The following is a 17,597-nucleotide window of genomic DNA, read 5'->3' on the forward strand; positions in this document are numbered from 1 at the left end:
TGCATCTTAGGTGGTAATAAATTTCCTGGAAAATAAAACCATGATTAGAGATTAGGAGGTGTGAAAATATGTGGAAAGAGAGCTTTTTAAACAGGAAAAAGAGCATGTAAGAAGGTCGAGAGGTGGGAATGTCCTTGGCCTGTTTAAGAACAGTAAGGAAACTGGTTATTTTGCAGCAGGATGAGTGAGACAGTCTGTGGAGACATGATCCAAGTGAGATGTGGCTGGGAGTCGGGGCTCAACGGACCTTTAAAGGGCTTGTTAAGGACTTTGGCTTTTATTCTGAGTGAAATATGAAACCATCTAAGGATTTGTGACATGTGCCAAGTTCCTGTTTATCATTTTTAAAGGCTGAAATATAGAAAATATGCAGATGCGAGAGCGAATCCTATGAGATCCATTTTGTGGCTATTTCAATAATCTTGGTCAAGATTTTTTTTACATGATCATAAAATCTAGAAGGGCAGGGTTTTTTTTGGTTTTTTTCTACTTTTGTATTCACAACAGAACAGTGTCAGAGATGATGTGGTTGCTCAATAAATACTGTCTAATGAATGAATAGTGGATTGAATGAGGGTTGCAATAGACGTGGTGAGACGATGGAGTTCTGAAGAGAGCTCAAAGGTAGAGCTAATAGATTTGCTAAAGGATTAAACATAGGGTGCGAGAAAAAATAAAGAAGAATCTTTTGGATTGAGGAACTGGAAGAATGTAGTTGCCATTTATTGAGATAGGAAAAAGTGTAGGAAGTGAGTGTAGAAGCATAGTGGAGAAATGGGTTTTGGAACTAATAAAGTTGATATATTTAACAGATTTCCAGATGGAAATATCATAGGCAGTTGGATATACAAAATGATTATATGCAAGAATCCTCTGATTATTATTTCACTGATCACAATACAACAATTTCACAGCGACCTCAGTTCTAATAATGGCTTCAGGTTACATTTTTATTTTCCATGGTAAATCTAGCAATAAGAGAAGACTAATACCTGTTTAAATGTTAGATAGGTAGGGCCTCTTCTCATCTGTCTTCATTGTAAGCTTCAAGCAGCTTCCAAATAGTTTATGGGAGAAATGCACATTTTGTGACCACTAGGGGAAAGAAGCTGAGAAGATACATGGACAAACCAGGCACTGGTGATGGTGTATGATCAAGAAAACCTGTGATCAGGGAGGGTTCAGTTGGTTGTGCCACATTTTAAGAGGGATCAAGCCTCTCAGTCTTTTAACATAACAGTGCAAGTGGGAGATTAAATGACAATGAATTTAGTCAAATTACTACTCTAAATTATTTTCAATATTTAAGAAAATAAAAGTAGCAAATCGAGGGAAGAAATGTGTACATAAGACTAAACAGATGTATTTTTGGTGATTCATTTCAAAAATTGCATGATGTGGAACTCAATAAGAATTCAGCAAAACTTCAGTTAATTGTCCAATATGTATAACACTATCCTACAAAAATTATGGTCAGCTCTCTATGCTGGAAGACTTTAACTATTATTATTTATTTAATTATTATTTAATTATTATTTAACTATTAACTATTAGAAGGAAGATCTCCTTCATATAGGGTCCAAGGAAATCCTGGTGAGAGGGGCAAGGTACATAATTGCCACATCCTGACATACTAAATTTACTGTTTTGGACAATCTTAATAGAAACGTGCTATCTGGCCAACTTGAAGATCCAAAGCTATTTCAGTGACATAGAACAATTCTTAGTAATTATAAGTAAACCCCTATTTGGTAAATCTTAACTTTCCGTATCAAGAAAAGCTCTTCAGCTTCCAATGCATGCTTATTGCTAGAGCATAATGAAGTTTACACCCAAATTCCCCAATCTAGCACAATATGCTCGTGAAGAGACCCTGACTTGGAATTTTGTTGTTGTCCCTTTACATACTCATTTTCAAAATAAATGTAAACTGGGGCAGAAAGTAATGAAAAAGAATGGGAAAGACCTCCAGATCTGCCCAATCATGACCTCTATTAACAATTTGATATTTAATTCCAAGTATAACTACTACGTATGTTTAAAACCGTGCTAAATATGACTGAGATAATTATGATTGGCACTGACAATGACAACGTCATGATGATGTTTGACATTTCAAGTTATTTTGAAAGTCTCACACGTAAAGCTGCTGCATAAATGTTTGTTCCTTGCTCCCTTTTTCATCAACACAGATATTTGTAACTAATGTCGCTCTATTTGCATAGGCTACCATAAAATGGAACTAAGATTACTTATTCCACCTAAAAAAGCATTTTATTATGGACTCATAATTTATTTTATAAAATCAACACTAAAATTTATCCTTCCAGTTTAACTATGTTCTTATATTAACATGTTATTTATTTTAGAATTCATAAAATCTTTCCACAGTAAATATTTTAAAGGATTTCAGTTAATATGTTTCTGATGTGATCATTTCCTAAAACGTTAAAGGTGTATGGTATGCTTTTCATTGTTTTTTTATAATGCATGTTTAAAAGCTAACATTTCCCTATTTAAGAACAATAGATTAGATGTCATGAACGACCATCTGAAAGCCAGGAAAACTTTAATAATAAGGAACAGTTTGGTAATAATAATCCATTTGGTAATAATAATCCATTCAGGTCATCTGTTTAGCATATAAATTAAACAACATGGATCAAAATGATTGCTATAAATTGATTAGCTCTCTACAGAGTGTTAATGCTACTTTGCTAGGCTGACATTAGCATCTGTTATACAAAAATATTTCATAAAATCTATATATTTATTTAGAATTCTTTTTAGCTGAGATCATATTGACCTGCATATTCAATATATTTTTAATTTTTTCCAATAATACTAAAAGCAGAAGTGAAATATTATTTAAGATATTCATGAAAAAAGGTACATTTACAATTATTTTATATAATTTAACTTATAACATATTTGAAATATTCATTCTTAATACAAATTCTTAAACCTTAAGAAGGAGGATTTTAGTTAACCTCACAAATCAGAAATTTTATTAAATACATCACTTATTTATGAATATTTTCTAATTGATATAACAAAATTTTAAAAAATATTTTCTGTCATAGATATTCAGGAATATATACTTTACCATCAAATGCATTATAAACTAAAACTGATTACTTATATGACTTTGATCTAGAATTTTGATTCAAAACTTTGAAATTATCCATAATTTTTATGAATTGTCATCATTTTTAATGTACAGTTAATTTGCAAATACATATATTTTAAAGTCACCAAGTTTACCTATGTTCCTTGTAACTTCTAAATTTCCTTTCCCTCTACTTCTACCCACGATCCACCTTAAGAAAATCACTCCTTTTCTGCTATAGTTCATGATTCAAGGCACACATTAATGAGTTATTTTAAGACAAACACCCTGCACCACCACCATGCCAATAAATTGATCTTTGCCAAGCATGCCGGAAGCTCCTCTGTGTGCCCCAATCTCATCTCAACTCTCTCCTATCTTCCAAAATGATTGTTACCTAGCTTTTGTAATAATAATTTCTTTGCATTTCTTTATAGTATTGTTCCCCTAGTGAGCATCTGCAAACACTGAAGTTTAGTCTGGTCAATTTTTTTTTTAATTTATTTTAAAATATTTTATGTTTTTAGAGTAGTTTTAGGTTCACAGCAAAATTGAAGGGATGTTACAGAGATTTCCCACGTACTCCTGACCCTACACATGCACAGCTTCTCCCATTATCAACATCCCCCACTAGTGGTACATTTGGTCAGTTGATGAACCTACACTGACACATCATTATCACCCAAAGACCATAGTTTACAGTAGGGTTCACTCTTGGTGTTGTACATTCTATGGGTTTGGACAAATGTATAATGACATGTGTCCATCATTATGGTTTCATAGAGTATTTTCATTGCCCTAAAAATCGTCTGTGCTCTGCCTATTCATACTCCGCCCAGCTCCCAACCCCTGGCCACCACTGATCTTTTCACTGTCTCCATAGTTTTGACATTTACACAATGTCTTATAGTTGGAATTAGGCTTCTTTCGTTTAGCAATCATATGCATTTAAGGTTCTTCCCTGTCTTTTCATGGCTTCATACCTCATTTCTTGTTAGCACTGAATAGTAGCACATCGTTTGGATGTATAACAGTTTATTTATCCATTCACCTAGAGAAGGCAGAATTAGTTCCTTCCAAGTTTTGGTAATTATGAAAAAAGCTGCTATAGATATGTGTGTGCAGGTTTTTTGTGGACACAAGTTTTCCACTCCTTTGGATAAATACCAAGGAGAGCAATTGCTGGATCATATGGTAAGAGTATGTTTAGTTTTATAAGAAATCAACAAACTCTCTTTCAAAGTGGCTGCGCCATTTTGTATTCCCACCGGCAGTGAATGAGAGTTCCTCTTGCTTCACATACTCGTCAGCATGTATTGTTGTCAGTGTTGTGGATTTTGGACAGTCTGTTAGATGTGTATTGGTAATCTCATTGTTGTTTTAATTTGCATTTTTCTGGTGACACATGATGCGGTACGTCTTTTTAGATGCTTATTTACTATCTGCATATCTTCTTTGGTGGGGTGTCTGTTAAAGTCTTTGGACCATTTTTTAATCTGGTTGGTTGTTTTCTTTTTGTTGTTGTTTTTTTTTGCTAAGGAAGATTTGCCCTAAGCTAATATCCGTCGCCAATCTTCCTCTTTTTTTTGCTTGAGGAAGATTAGCCCTGAGCTAGCATCTGTGCCCATCTTCCTCTATTTTTTTTTTGGATGTGGGATGCCTCCACAGCATGGCTTATGGGTGGAGTAGGTCCACACCTGAGATCTGAACCCACTAACCTGCGCCACCAAACTGGAGCGCGCAGAACTTTCACCACTTGGCCACAGGGCCAGTGTCTGTTTCTTTTCTTATTGGTGAATTTTAAGAATTCTTTTTTTATATTTTGGATAACAGTCTTTTATCTGATATCTCTTCTGCCAATATTTTCTTACCATCTATGGCTCGCCTTCTCATTCTCTTGACATTGTCTTTCCCAGAGCAGAAGTTTTATAATTTTAATGAAATCCAGCTTATCAATTATTTCTTTCACAGATCATGCCTTCGATGTATCTAAAAAGTATTGCCATACCATAGTTTTCTCCTGTGTTATCTTCTAGGTGTTTTATAGTTTTGCATTTCACATTTAGGTCGATGATACATTTTGAGTTCATTTTTGTGAAGGATGTAAGATCTGTGGCTAGATTCATTTGTTTGTATGTGGATGTCCAATTGTTCCAGCATCGTTTGTTGAAGAGACTGTCCTTGTCCATTGTATTGCCTTTTCTCTTTTGTCAAAGATCAGTTGATTATATTTATATGGATCTACTTTTGGACTCTCTATTCTGTTCCATTGATCTGTTTGTCTCTTCTTTTGCCAATACCACATTGTCTTGATTTTGTAGCTTTATAGTAAGGCTTGAAGTTGGGTAGTGTAAATCTTCACTTTGTTCTCTTTCAATACTATGTTGGCTATTCTGGGTCATTTGCTTCTCCATATAAACTTTGGATTCAGTTTATCAATATTCACAAAATAACTTGTTGGGACAGTCCATTTTTTAAAATCTCTTTAAAAGTATAGATTTCTCCCTTCAACATTTTTTTTTCTCACAGTTTTTTTCTCCCATTGAGGAATCTTGGATATTTGACTTGTAGAATTTTCTGTAAGTTAGATTTTGTTGATTGCATATTAATGGTGAAATTTCAAATTCAAATATGCCCTCGATATTTCCTGCAACCTGGAAGCTGGAACCAGAGTCTTATTAGATTTATGTTCAATTTTTTTGGTAAGACTATACATAGTGTCGTGTTATTTCATTAGGAAGAACATAACATCTGTTCTCTCTTTCCTTCTTTTTTTTTTTTTTTTTTTGGTATATTAGTAACTGTTTCATTGCCTGTGTCCACTTGTTGATTGAGGATTGGAAAATGTTGATGTTCTAAGTATCTTTTCTTTTTAATTTCTTAGTTGGATGTTTTTCTCTGAAGAAACATTTCCTCTCTTCTATAATTTGGATATGCCGTGATATAGCTCATATAGGAAACACAGAATAAAAGCTTGTTTCTTTCTCTTTCTTTTTCCAGTTTTCAAGGTAATAGATTGGTTATAATCTTCCAAAGTTGAAACATTAAGTTTCTTTTACATAACTTAATTATGAACTTATAGATTTATGTGTATATATTTAATGTATTTATTGTTATTATTTTTGTAACACAAATTGTCTCAATTTGGCCAGTGAGTCAAACAACTGGGCTCATAAGTACTTTTGACACGACCCAAGTACTTTTTTTTTTTTTTTTTAAAGCTAGGTTTTTTTTTTTTTTTTTTTTAAAGATTTTATTTATTCATTTTTTTCCCCCCAAAGCCGCAGTAGACAGTTGTATGTCATAGGTTCACATCCTTCTAGTTGCTGTACGTGGGACTCGGCCTCGCGTTGGACGGAGAAGTGGTGCCTCGGGGCGCGCCCGGGATCCGAACCTGGGCCGCCAGCATCAGAGCGCGCGCACTTAACCGCTAAGCCACAGAGCCGGCCCACGACCCAAGTACTTTTGTTATATCTTCTCCACCATTCAGATAGCAAAATGTTCCAATTTCATTTTGCATTTTTTTTTTTTCCTGTTCAAAACCTATTTGCTATTTTTCCAAGAAGATCTGATTTCCTTTATAAGGATATGGCATTTCAAGACGATAATCTAGTCACTGGGGATGCTCATTGCTACTGGGTTGGTCATTATTTAGAGGGAACTTTAGTGGACAGAGTTATAAAAATATGTATCTCTGTGTGTTTCATACCTATATAGAGAGTTTTAAAAGTTTTCTTAAAGATAAAAATTCCTCATATGTGCATATTGATACTTCCGATTTAAATTCAGTACAACAGGGTTTTAGTTTATTATCTAGATTACATCTGTATTTCCTTTCTTTCAGGGATGTGTCCTCAAGGACACAGGAGGTGATAGAAATAGAATGTATCTTAATTAATACTTTACTTTATCCACATTACACATCTAACCATTTCAGAGTAACAGTAATAAAACCAACATCACTACCTATAAATTACTGAGAAAAGATATTAAAAAGTTGCATATATTCTCCTCTTTTCCCCATGTATTTTACAATTTTTCTATATCTATACTGACTGCATATACCATTGTGCTCTATACATTTTTCCTTTGAAATTTTATTTAGTGTTAGTCCTGTAAGTCATTATACGTCTAAAATTTACCACCAGTAGTTATGCTGACGTCTGAAGCCTGCTTTTGAGTGGATATTCAGGAAACGTTCATGTAATAAATGTTCTCTGATCATTGTTGATAGTAGTTTGACTTTACTTTTTTTCTGGAATATCAGTTTTGCTAGATATAAACTTTTTTGCTTACATTTTCTTTACTAATTGTACATTCCATTTTATTGTTTTTAAAGTAATGCTTTAAAAAGTCTAAGGATAATCTATTTTTTCCCTTTGATACTTTTGCCTAGTCGTCCAGAGGATATATTTTTTTTAATTTGTACTATAGTAACTTAATTAGAACAGGCATCAGAATTGTTCATGCTGGTTTTGTGTTCTCAGGTATATGATATGTTTTTTCAAAACTTTAGTATGTATTATTATTTATAATTTTAAAAAATCAGGGACATTTTCTTGAATTAGAGATTTAGTATATATTCTGAAACCTCATTTTCATTTCATCTTTAAGCCTGTATATCAACTATATGTTGAATCTTTTCTTACTGCCAGTAGTTATTATATTTCAATTTTCTTAATTTTTCTTTATTTCTTTGGGTTTTTAAACTCTTCCTTTTTTAAAATATTTTTCATATAATGCACTATCTATTGCATTTGTTCACTCTCATGTTCCTTCCAGTTTAGTTTCTTCTCTGAAATTATTTTTTCTTGTATTTCTAATTATTTCCTGGATTTTGTCAATTTATGACTGAGATTTTAAAATTCTGATTTCTATTGTTATTTTGTACTTTGTAGTATCTTCTTAATGTCTTTTCTTTGCATTATAATAGGGGATAGCACCGTTTATCTGTTCTGTGGACAGAACTGTGGCAAGTTTTCACTGTCTGTGGTCATGTTTTTCCACCTGTTATTGTCTTTTTTTCTCATACTCACTCTTTCTGTAGGTCATATTTATATCATATCAGTTTATTTAAACTTTTTGAAGTATGTTGTGGTTTATGGTATTTTTCCTAAGTTTATAGAACTCCCACTTCTTTTTCGTGTGTGTGTGTGTGTGTGTGTGTGTGTGTGTGTGTGTGTATGTTTGGTGTTTAAAATATTAAAGCTACACTTTTGGAATTTCCTGGAAATGTTCCCATCTATCACTTTTGTGTGGACCTTCTCTTTCTTGCTTCTCTATTATTCCTCATATTTTTACTTCACTTCCAGAAATTTCTCCTCAGTTTGGGGTCCAGTATCGAAGGGACCTCACTTTCTAGGGTTCTTAAGTGCTAGTGTTCTCCAGCCCCTTTAGATGTACTATTGGAGTCTTTCATTCAACTTCTTTTAGATGGTATAAAACTCATTCCAGTGTTAACTGCTATTCCCAATTTGGCCTAAGGCTGTCCAGTGAATTCCAGATGGCTGTATTTGGGATCTCCTGTTCTTAAGTTTATCAGCTACGCCATTACTTCCCATAGCTTTTCCCCACATGTAGTCCTGTACCATGAAGATTTTTTGGCTTTTGGTAATTTGTCCCCACCCACTTCTACTTTGGAGTTTGTGGGGATACTTTGTCATCTGTTTTGTTGAAAAGTTTGTCCACCAGATTTTCTTTTTATCTTATACTTGCTCTATTTTTATGAAAAGACTCAGAAAAATTAATAACTGTACTATTATTGAACTTATTTACTCATAATCATCCATTTGATGTATTTTAAAACAAACATGAAAAATACAACATAATACTTTTCTGCATAAATATATAAAAGCATAAACTAAATAATTAAAGCTTAATGTTAAAATTTTTGTATTTAGATCCAGTCGAAATTTTAATTTCTTTTTGTCTTTGAAACAAATAAAATAGTTTAAGAGATTATGATTAAATTTACTTCAACACATGATCATGGGATATGTGGAGTTTCAAAGATTAACCCAGCAGTATCACTGTCTTCAATAGTTTAGAATGTGGAGAAATGGGGAGATGTTCATGGATACAGGTAAGCACATGACAATATGTGTACTAAAGGGTTATATATGAGTTTATTCCTTAACTTCTTTCAGTTACTAACAAAGTAAAGTCTCAATATTTTAATCACTGATTTCCTGTAAATTTGTTTCCATTTTTAAAATATTTCCTAGCTTTAAAAATATATTCCACTTATTCTGATGGTATTATCTCTAGAAGTTTTCTCACAATATGTACCAAATATGAAATATTAATTTTCTTCATTAAACTTTTCCCTGTATCAGATCAGCTAACTTCAACAGGCCTTATTCTGTATATAATTTCAAGTAGCTCCTTCTCTCTCCACTTGGCTATGAAAACAACCACATTTTTACTATACATACTGGTGATACCAAAAAGAAAAAGAAACTAAAATAAGGTCTATATAAGAGCAGAATTTATTTACATGTCATTTATATCCCTGGTTATGCATAGATCTTCTGTATCACAAATGGGAAAGAAGCAGGCTATCAAACTTGGAGATAATGACAATGATTTAAACTGATATCATGAAAGAGAGGAAAATTTTAGTTGTTAAAATGTATTAAAGGGAAATAGAAAAATAATATAAGGTGGTAAACACGCCATTGTGGGTAACACTGAATATTGGCAAGTTATATTTTAAGATTCTTAGATCTAACTATATGAAAGGAATGAAGGGTTCACCCAAATGCATCTTTCACATGTTGCATAAATATTTAAAGGATAGTTTCGTTGTGTCATGCTCTCCACTTGATGCAGGGAACACCAAAATAATAAATAAAAATTCTTGTCTTCAAAGAATTTACAATCTAGTTGTGGAAACATAAAAGTAAATAAACAATAATATGGTATGAAAAATACGTAAAGAGAAGAAGCACGAAGCATAGAGGAGAAACCACAAAACCCTTCGTGTAAATATGAGGAAATACAGTTAAGTCTTCATGGAGGAATGGTAGTTAAAGATAAGTCAAACTTTATTCATTGATTTATGGGACACCAGATCTAAGTGACAGCTCACTTTGTAGCTCAACCTCTAGTTCAAAAAGAAAATGCCCAAACCATCATCAGTCTGGCTGAAGCAGGAACGAGAAAGAATTTTATGGATCCATTTTGTGGATTTGTTGTTGATGGGACATAAAATTGTTGTGAGAGCTTGGGGACAGATGCATCTGGAGAATTAGATGGCAATGACATGATGAATATTTCTTATGACCCCATAAAGAGTTGTAACTCTGTCCAGCAAACAAAGATCTACACCATTCATTCCATTGATAAATATTTATTGAACACCTGCCCTGTGTTCTTCTAGGTATTTGGTTTATACTAGAAAAAGAAAGAGAAGACAAAGATCTGCATTCTTCTGGAGCTTACATTTATGGGCAAATATACAATAATCATTAAAAAGAATAAATAAGTAAATAAGAGCCATGGAAAAAGGAAAATGTAGATCAGAGTAAACGAGATTAGGAGTATGAATGTGATGGTGGGGGGTTGGTGGAAATATTACATATGATGTCTAATATTGGTCATATTTAGAAGGTGAAATCTGAGGAAAGGTTTAAAGAAGGTGAAGGAGTTTGTTGAGCTGATATCCCATCATTCTAGACAAAGGGAATTACTAGGAGAGTATGGCTAGAGTGAATTTTATGGAGACTTGGAACAGATGCAGTCTATGGAAATATTTAAGGTGGATATTATATCATGGTTCAAATGAGTGTACAAATATATTGTTAACTTATTCTTCTCATATATTCTATGTTTAGAGATAAACACATTTTTTTCACAAAGAAGCGAATATGCATCTAAAGATAATGTTTTGAAGGCTTGCTTACCAAGTATTTACTACCAAATTCAAACTCCACTTATTCAGTTGTGTAGCATGATGTATTTAGAACAGATGTGTGTAAGATAATCACTTCAAAACAAGTGTCTGGAGGATATCTATATCTTTACACAGGGTGGAAAGATGTATGAATATCTTATTTCTATGTCTAAATGTTTACATGGAAGGGAAAGACATATTGATATCTTCTTCACTTATCTGTGATCTATTCACACATTTCAGTTATCTTACATAACACATGCTATATGGATTCTTTTTGTTTTATAAATGTGATAAGATTAAACTGTTATTTGGAGGAAAAGGAGTAGCACTCCATCAAGCAATATGTGAGTCTCTGATATGTTCCATATGGAGATCTACAGGTCTGTTTATCTAAATAAATCTGTATGATTCTTAGGCTACTGTAAAGATAATGGTTAGTTAAAATTTTGGGGAAATTATTTTCATCTTTTCCAATCACTAAAGAAAAGAAAACCAAAAATAATTAAATAAAATCTCATAGTCTCTAATTGGTCTGTGGTGGAGACTTCTAGTTGTTTAACAAAATATCTATTCTCCATTACTTCCTTGGTATTCCCCATGTCTCATTGTCTTTGCAAGGCATGGTCAACATTTGTCTATCAAACATTTGCTTTTCTAGCTCCAGGTAAATTGCCTTTCTCCCCTTTGAAGTCCCAAACCATTACCCCCAACATCCTCCTTTGTCCTTAGCTGAAGATGGCATTTAAGGTAATGGCTTCTGCCATTTTGGCTAGTTACTCAGTTTTCTTGGGTTTCTCCCCTGTATACACATTATTAAACTTTGTTTGATTTTCTCCTATTATTCTGTCTCATGTCAATTTAATTCTTAGACAAGCCAGAAGAATCTAGAGGGTAGAAAATAGTTCTTCCTCCCCTACAACAGCTATCAGAAATTCCCTACTGCCCTGTGCAGTTCAAGGTACCTAGGTGGCAGCAGTAAGTTAGCAAATGAGTGGGACTTTCTTATTGAGAAAAAGCATGTGAAAATGGTATACTTGCTTTAGGCCAAAGTATTTTCCAGGAATTTCTGTCCACAGATGTAGTTAGAAACACTTGTCTCTGATGATTCATGGTTTTATGGTGTTGTGTGCCATGTGACATAGCTCAATAAAATGAGTTTTGCCCAAAGTTAAGAAAATAGATACATTCAGTTTTGAAGGCAAATCAAAGAGTTTCCAACATTATCCATTTTATCAAACTCTGGAGGAAAGATGCTTAGAGAGCAATCACCAGACAGCTGCATTTTCAAGGTTATGAAAATGTTGTTTAATGTACAGAGTTTGAGCTTATTTACATGGAGCAGAAAATAGCCATTTGACCAACTGGGTGAGGAAAGAACTTCAATTGCTCACCCATATCTTGTTCTCCTCACCTTCTGAGCAGACAAGAGGACAATACTTTGCAGTTGGCTGGGGCCATGTGGCTAGTTCACACTAATAGATTATGACTAGAAGTGATATATTTCATGTATGGAACGAAGTATTAACTTATGGTAAAAGACCTTCCAAATTTCTCTTCCAATGCTGTGGTAATTGAAGAGTTCTTTTGTTTGTTTGTATTTTCTTTTTTTGTTGTTTTTTTTTTGCCAAGGAAGCTTCACCCTGAGCTAACACCCACTGCCAATCTTCCTCTTTTTGTATGTGAGCAGTCGCCACAGCGTGGCCACTGACAGATGAGTGGTGTAGATCCGTGCCTGAGAACCAAACCTGGGCCACCAAAGCAGAGCACACCAAACTTAACCACTAGGCCACCGGGGCTGGCTCTAATTGCAGATTTTTTTGTTGTTGTTCAGATGACAGAGCGTCAAAACCAAAACAGTACTGGTCACTGAGTCACTGCTTGGAAGACAGTTGTCCTGGGACGTAAACTAAATTTTTTAGCATAAAATATGTCCTTTATCATGTGAGGCTGATGAGATTTGGGGACAGTTTTGTTTTTTTTAAGACAATTTTTAAGGCAGTTTTAGGTTTACAGCAAAACTGAGAGAAAATTAGAGTGATTTCCCATATACTCCTTGCCCCCCACATTCATACATTGACACATCATACTCACCCAAAGTTCATACTTTACCTTGGGTGGGGTAGTTTTTTTTTTTTTTTTTTTTTTTTTCTGATTAGTTGTATTTATTTATTTATTTATTTATTTATTTTTTAAATTTTTTGTTTATTGCAGTAACATTGTTTTATAACATTGTAAAAATTTCAGGTGTACATCATTGTACTTCTATTTCTGCATGGACTACATCATGTTCACCACCAAAATACTAATTACAACCCATCACCACACACATGTACCGAATTATCCCTTTCACCCTCCTCCCTCCCCCCTTCCCCTCTGGTAACCACCAATCCAATCTCTGTCCCTATGTGTTTGTTTATTGTTGTTATTATCTACTACTTAATGAAGGAAATCATACCGTATTTGACCTTCTCCCTCTGACTTATTTCACTTTGCATTATACCCTCAATGTCCATCCATGTTGTCACAAATGGCTGGATTTCGTCGTTTCTTATGGCTGAGTAGTATTCCATTGTGTATATATACCACAGCTTCTTTATCCATTCGTCCCTTGATGGGCACTTAGGTTGCTTCCAAGTCTTTGCTATCGTGAATAAGGCTGCAATGAACACAGGGGTGCATGTACCTTTGCAAATTGGTGTTTTCAAGTTCTTTGGATAAATACCCAGCAGTGGAATAGCTGGATCATATGGTAGTTCTATCGTTGATTTTTTGAGGAATCTCCATACTGTTTTCCATAGTGGCTGCACCAGTTTGCACTCCCACCAGCAGTGTATGAGAGTTCCCTTCTCTCCACAACCTCTCCAACACATGTTGTTTCCTGTCTTGTTAATTATAGCCATTCTGACGGGCGTGAGGTGATATCTCATTGTAGTTTTGATTTGCATTTCCCTGATAGTTAGTGATTTTGAACATCTTTTCATGTGTCTGTTGGCCATCTGTATATCTTCTTTGGAGAAATGTCTGTTCAGGACTTTTGCCCATTTTTTAATTGGGTTGGTAGTTTTTTTGTTGTTGAGATGCATGAGTTCTTTATATATTTTGGAGATTAAGCCCTTATCAGATGTATGGTTTGCAAATATCTTCTCCCAATTGTTAGGTTGTCTTTTCGTTTTGTTGATGGTTTCCTTTGCTGTGCAGAAGCTGTTTAGTTTGATGTAGTCCCATTTGTTTATTTTTTCTATTGTTTCTCTTGCCCGGTCAGATGTGGTGTTTGAAAAGATGTTGCTAAGACCGATGTCGAAGAGCGTACTGCCTATGTTTTCTTCTAGAACTTTCACAGTTTCAGGTCTTACATTCAAGTCTTTAATCCATTTGGAGTTAATTTTTGTGTATGGTGTAAGGTAAGGGTCTACTTTCATTTTTTTGCATGGGGCTATCCAGTTTTCCCAACACCATTTCTTGAAGAGACTTGCTTTTCCCCATTGTATGTTCTTGGCTCCTTTGTCAAAGATTAGCTGTCCATAGATGTGTGGGTTTATTTCTGGGCTTTCGATTCTATTCCATTGATCTGTGTGTCTGATTTTGTGCCAGGACCATGCTGTTTTGGTTACTATAGCTTTGTAGTATATTTTGAAATCAGGGAGTGTGATACCTCCAGCTTTGTTCTTTTTTCTCAGGATTCCTTTAGCTATTCGGGGTCTTTTGTTGTTCCATATAAATTTTAGGATTCTTTGTTCTATTTCTGTGAAAAATGTTGTTGGAACTTTGATAGGGATTGCATTGAATCTATAGATGGCTTTAGGAAGTATGGACATCTTAACTATGTTAATTCTTCCAATCCAAGAGCACAGAATATCTTTCCATTTCTTTGTGTCTTCTTCAATTTCTTTCAGAAATGTTTTATAGTTTTCGGTGTACAGATCTTTCACCTCTTTGGTTAAGTTTATTCCTAGGTATTTTATTCTTTTTGTTGCAATTGTAAATGGGATGGTATTCTTAATTTCTCTTTCTGCTACTTCGTTGTTAGTGTACAGAAATGCAACTGATTTTTGTATGTTGATTTTGTATCCTGCAACTTTACCATATTCGTTTATTACTTCTAAAAGTTTTCTGGTGGATTCTTTAGGGTTTTCTATATATAAAATCATGTCATCTGCAAATAGTGACAGTTTCACTTCTTCCTTTCCAATTTGGATCCCTGTTATTTCTTTCTCTTGCCTGATTGCTCTGGCTAGGACTTCCAGTACTATGTTAAATAGGAGTGGTGACAGTGGGCATCCTTGTCTGGTTCCTGTTCTTAGAGGGATGGCTTTCAGTTTTTCACCATTGAGGATGATATTAGCTGTGGGTTTGTCATATATGGTCTTTATTATGTTGAGGTCCTTTCCTTCTATACCCATTTTATTCAGAGTTTTTATCATAAATGGATGCTGTATCTTGTCAAATGCTTTCTCTGCATCTATTGAGATGATCATGTGATTTTTGTTCTTCATTTTATTAATGTGGTGTATTACGTTGATTGATTTGCGAATGTTAAACCATCCCTGCATACCTGGAATAAATCCCACTTGATCATGGTGTATAATCTTTTTAATGTATTGTTGTATGCGATTTGCTAGTATTTTGTTGAGGATTTTTGCATCGATGTTCATCAGTGATATTGGGTGGGGTAGTTTTTTAAAGATTAAACTAACCTACAGGCGCAAGTCTTCGTGGATCTTTCAAACTAGTAAATATTGTTCATTTTCTTTCTAAAACCAGGTAACTCTAAATAGCCTCATACCACAGAAGGCTAAGGTAATAACACACAAACACAAACACATACACACACACACACACACACACACACACATTTTCAAAGTTGATACTATTCAGAGGCAAGAGATATGGTATTTTTTTGGTCAACAAAAACTTGAGACATTCTTATGAATAAGGTTCAAAAACTACAGTTTAAGAGTTCATTTTTAAGCCTTTGGGTAGAAAACCTGAGAGTTCTTTACAATTATCATATGAACATTTGTGCAGCCCATTGTTAATGTCGTTGAAGGAATACAAATAAATAACAGATCAGGAGTTGTATTGGTCTGCCTGGGCTGCCATAGAATACTTCAGACTGGGTGGCTTAAACTACAGAAATTTATTTTCTCACAGATCTGGGGCCCATGAGTCCAAGATCCAAGTGTCATTAGGGTAGGTTTCTGGTGCGTTCTCTCTCCTTCCCTTGCAGACAGTGCTTCTCATTATGTCCGCACATAGCTTTTTCTCTGAGCATAAGTGGACAGAGAGGGAGATCTCTGACATCTCTTCCCCTTCTTCTAAGGATACCAGTTCTATCAGATTAGGGCCCCACCCTATGACCTCATTTAACCTTCATGGTTTAATGAAGGCCCCATATCCAAATATAGTTACATTGGGGTTAGGGCTTCAACAGGAATTTGGAGGGATACAATTCAGTCCAAAACAAGAGTGCTATACTAGTAGAGTTCCCTTCTTCAGAGGGAAAGAGTTATCAGAGGTAGACAAGAAACATCTCTTCTAACCAGGCAAACAAAAAACCCCACTTTTTTTTGTTGTTTTCAACCCAAAGGACATAACTTTCAAGATTATGGTCAGGAAGGCTGTGACTATCCCGCCGGAGGAATGAGTAATTCTATCAGGAGGGTTCTTCTCTCTCGTGCTGATTCTGCTCCTTCAATGCCAATCACTCCTCCTTTGGAAACCCGCCTGGAACCAAGAAGGTTGAGTAGGTTTTATACTAGAAGGTATAAAATGGGTAAGAAAAATAGAATGATTAAATTAGTTCTAATGCTACTCTGTAATCAAGACTAAGTATTTTCTAGTCTATCTTTATCGTGAATTATTCTGAGCTATATTGCCCAACATAGCTTACAGAAGATCTATTTAAAATTATTTTGCCTTATGAATTAAAGGTCAAAGAAACTAATGTTCAAAACTAGTCCTCCTCAGAGTTTGAATCTGATTAGTCTAAGCTAGAGGGGTTCTCAGTGTCCAGGTGGATTGTTTCTTTCAGCAAGCCTCGATTGTCTTTCATTGAAACAAGTGGGGTGTTTCCTGGGCTCCAGGAGTTCTGTTATTTCAATGCCAAGGCTCTTCATTGTTTTTTTTTTTTTTTTTAAGAGCCAAAAGTAATAATAGGACACACATAGCATGACAAGGTACCCACATCCACTAAATTTAGAAAACAGCCAATGCCAAGTGAAAGCGGTCATTTTGTCACTGACTAGGGGCCTCAAGAAACTCAAAGGTGAGTTTGGAAGCAATTAACTGTTTTTCCAAGTTGTTTCTTTTCCTTTTGTATGTTAAGGAGATGTAACCACCAGCTATCTTGAAACTGACCAAGCCTCACCACAAGAGCTAAGCCCATGACCTTTGCCTTATTTTTAATGCAAAGATCTCTCCAGGAGGAGTTTAGCCCTCATTATGTGGAAGCATGTGCTCCAACTGAGCCTGTGCAAGCGAATACCAGCCACTCCCTTTTGAATATTCATTCCCCAACCAAATAAAACTTCCTGCTTTCCTTTGTTCGGGAAGCCATGACTTTGGAAATGATTCCTCATGGCCTCCTATTTG

The sequence above is a fragment of the Ceratotherium simum genome, chromosome 18 (assembly GCF_057802395.1).
Source record: "Ceratotherium simum simum isolate JZ-2026a chromosome 18, ASM5780239v1, whole genome shotgun sequence".
Taxonomy (NCBI): Eukaryota; Metazoa; Chordata; class Mammalia; order Perissodactyla; family Rhinocerotidae; genus Ceratotherium; species Ceratotherium simum.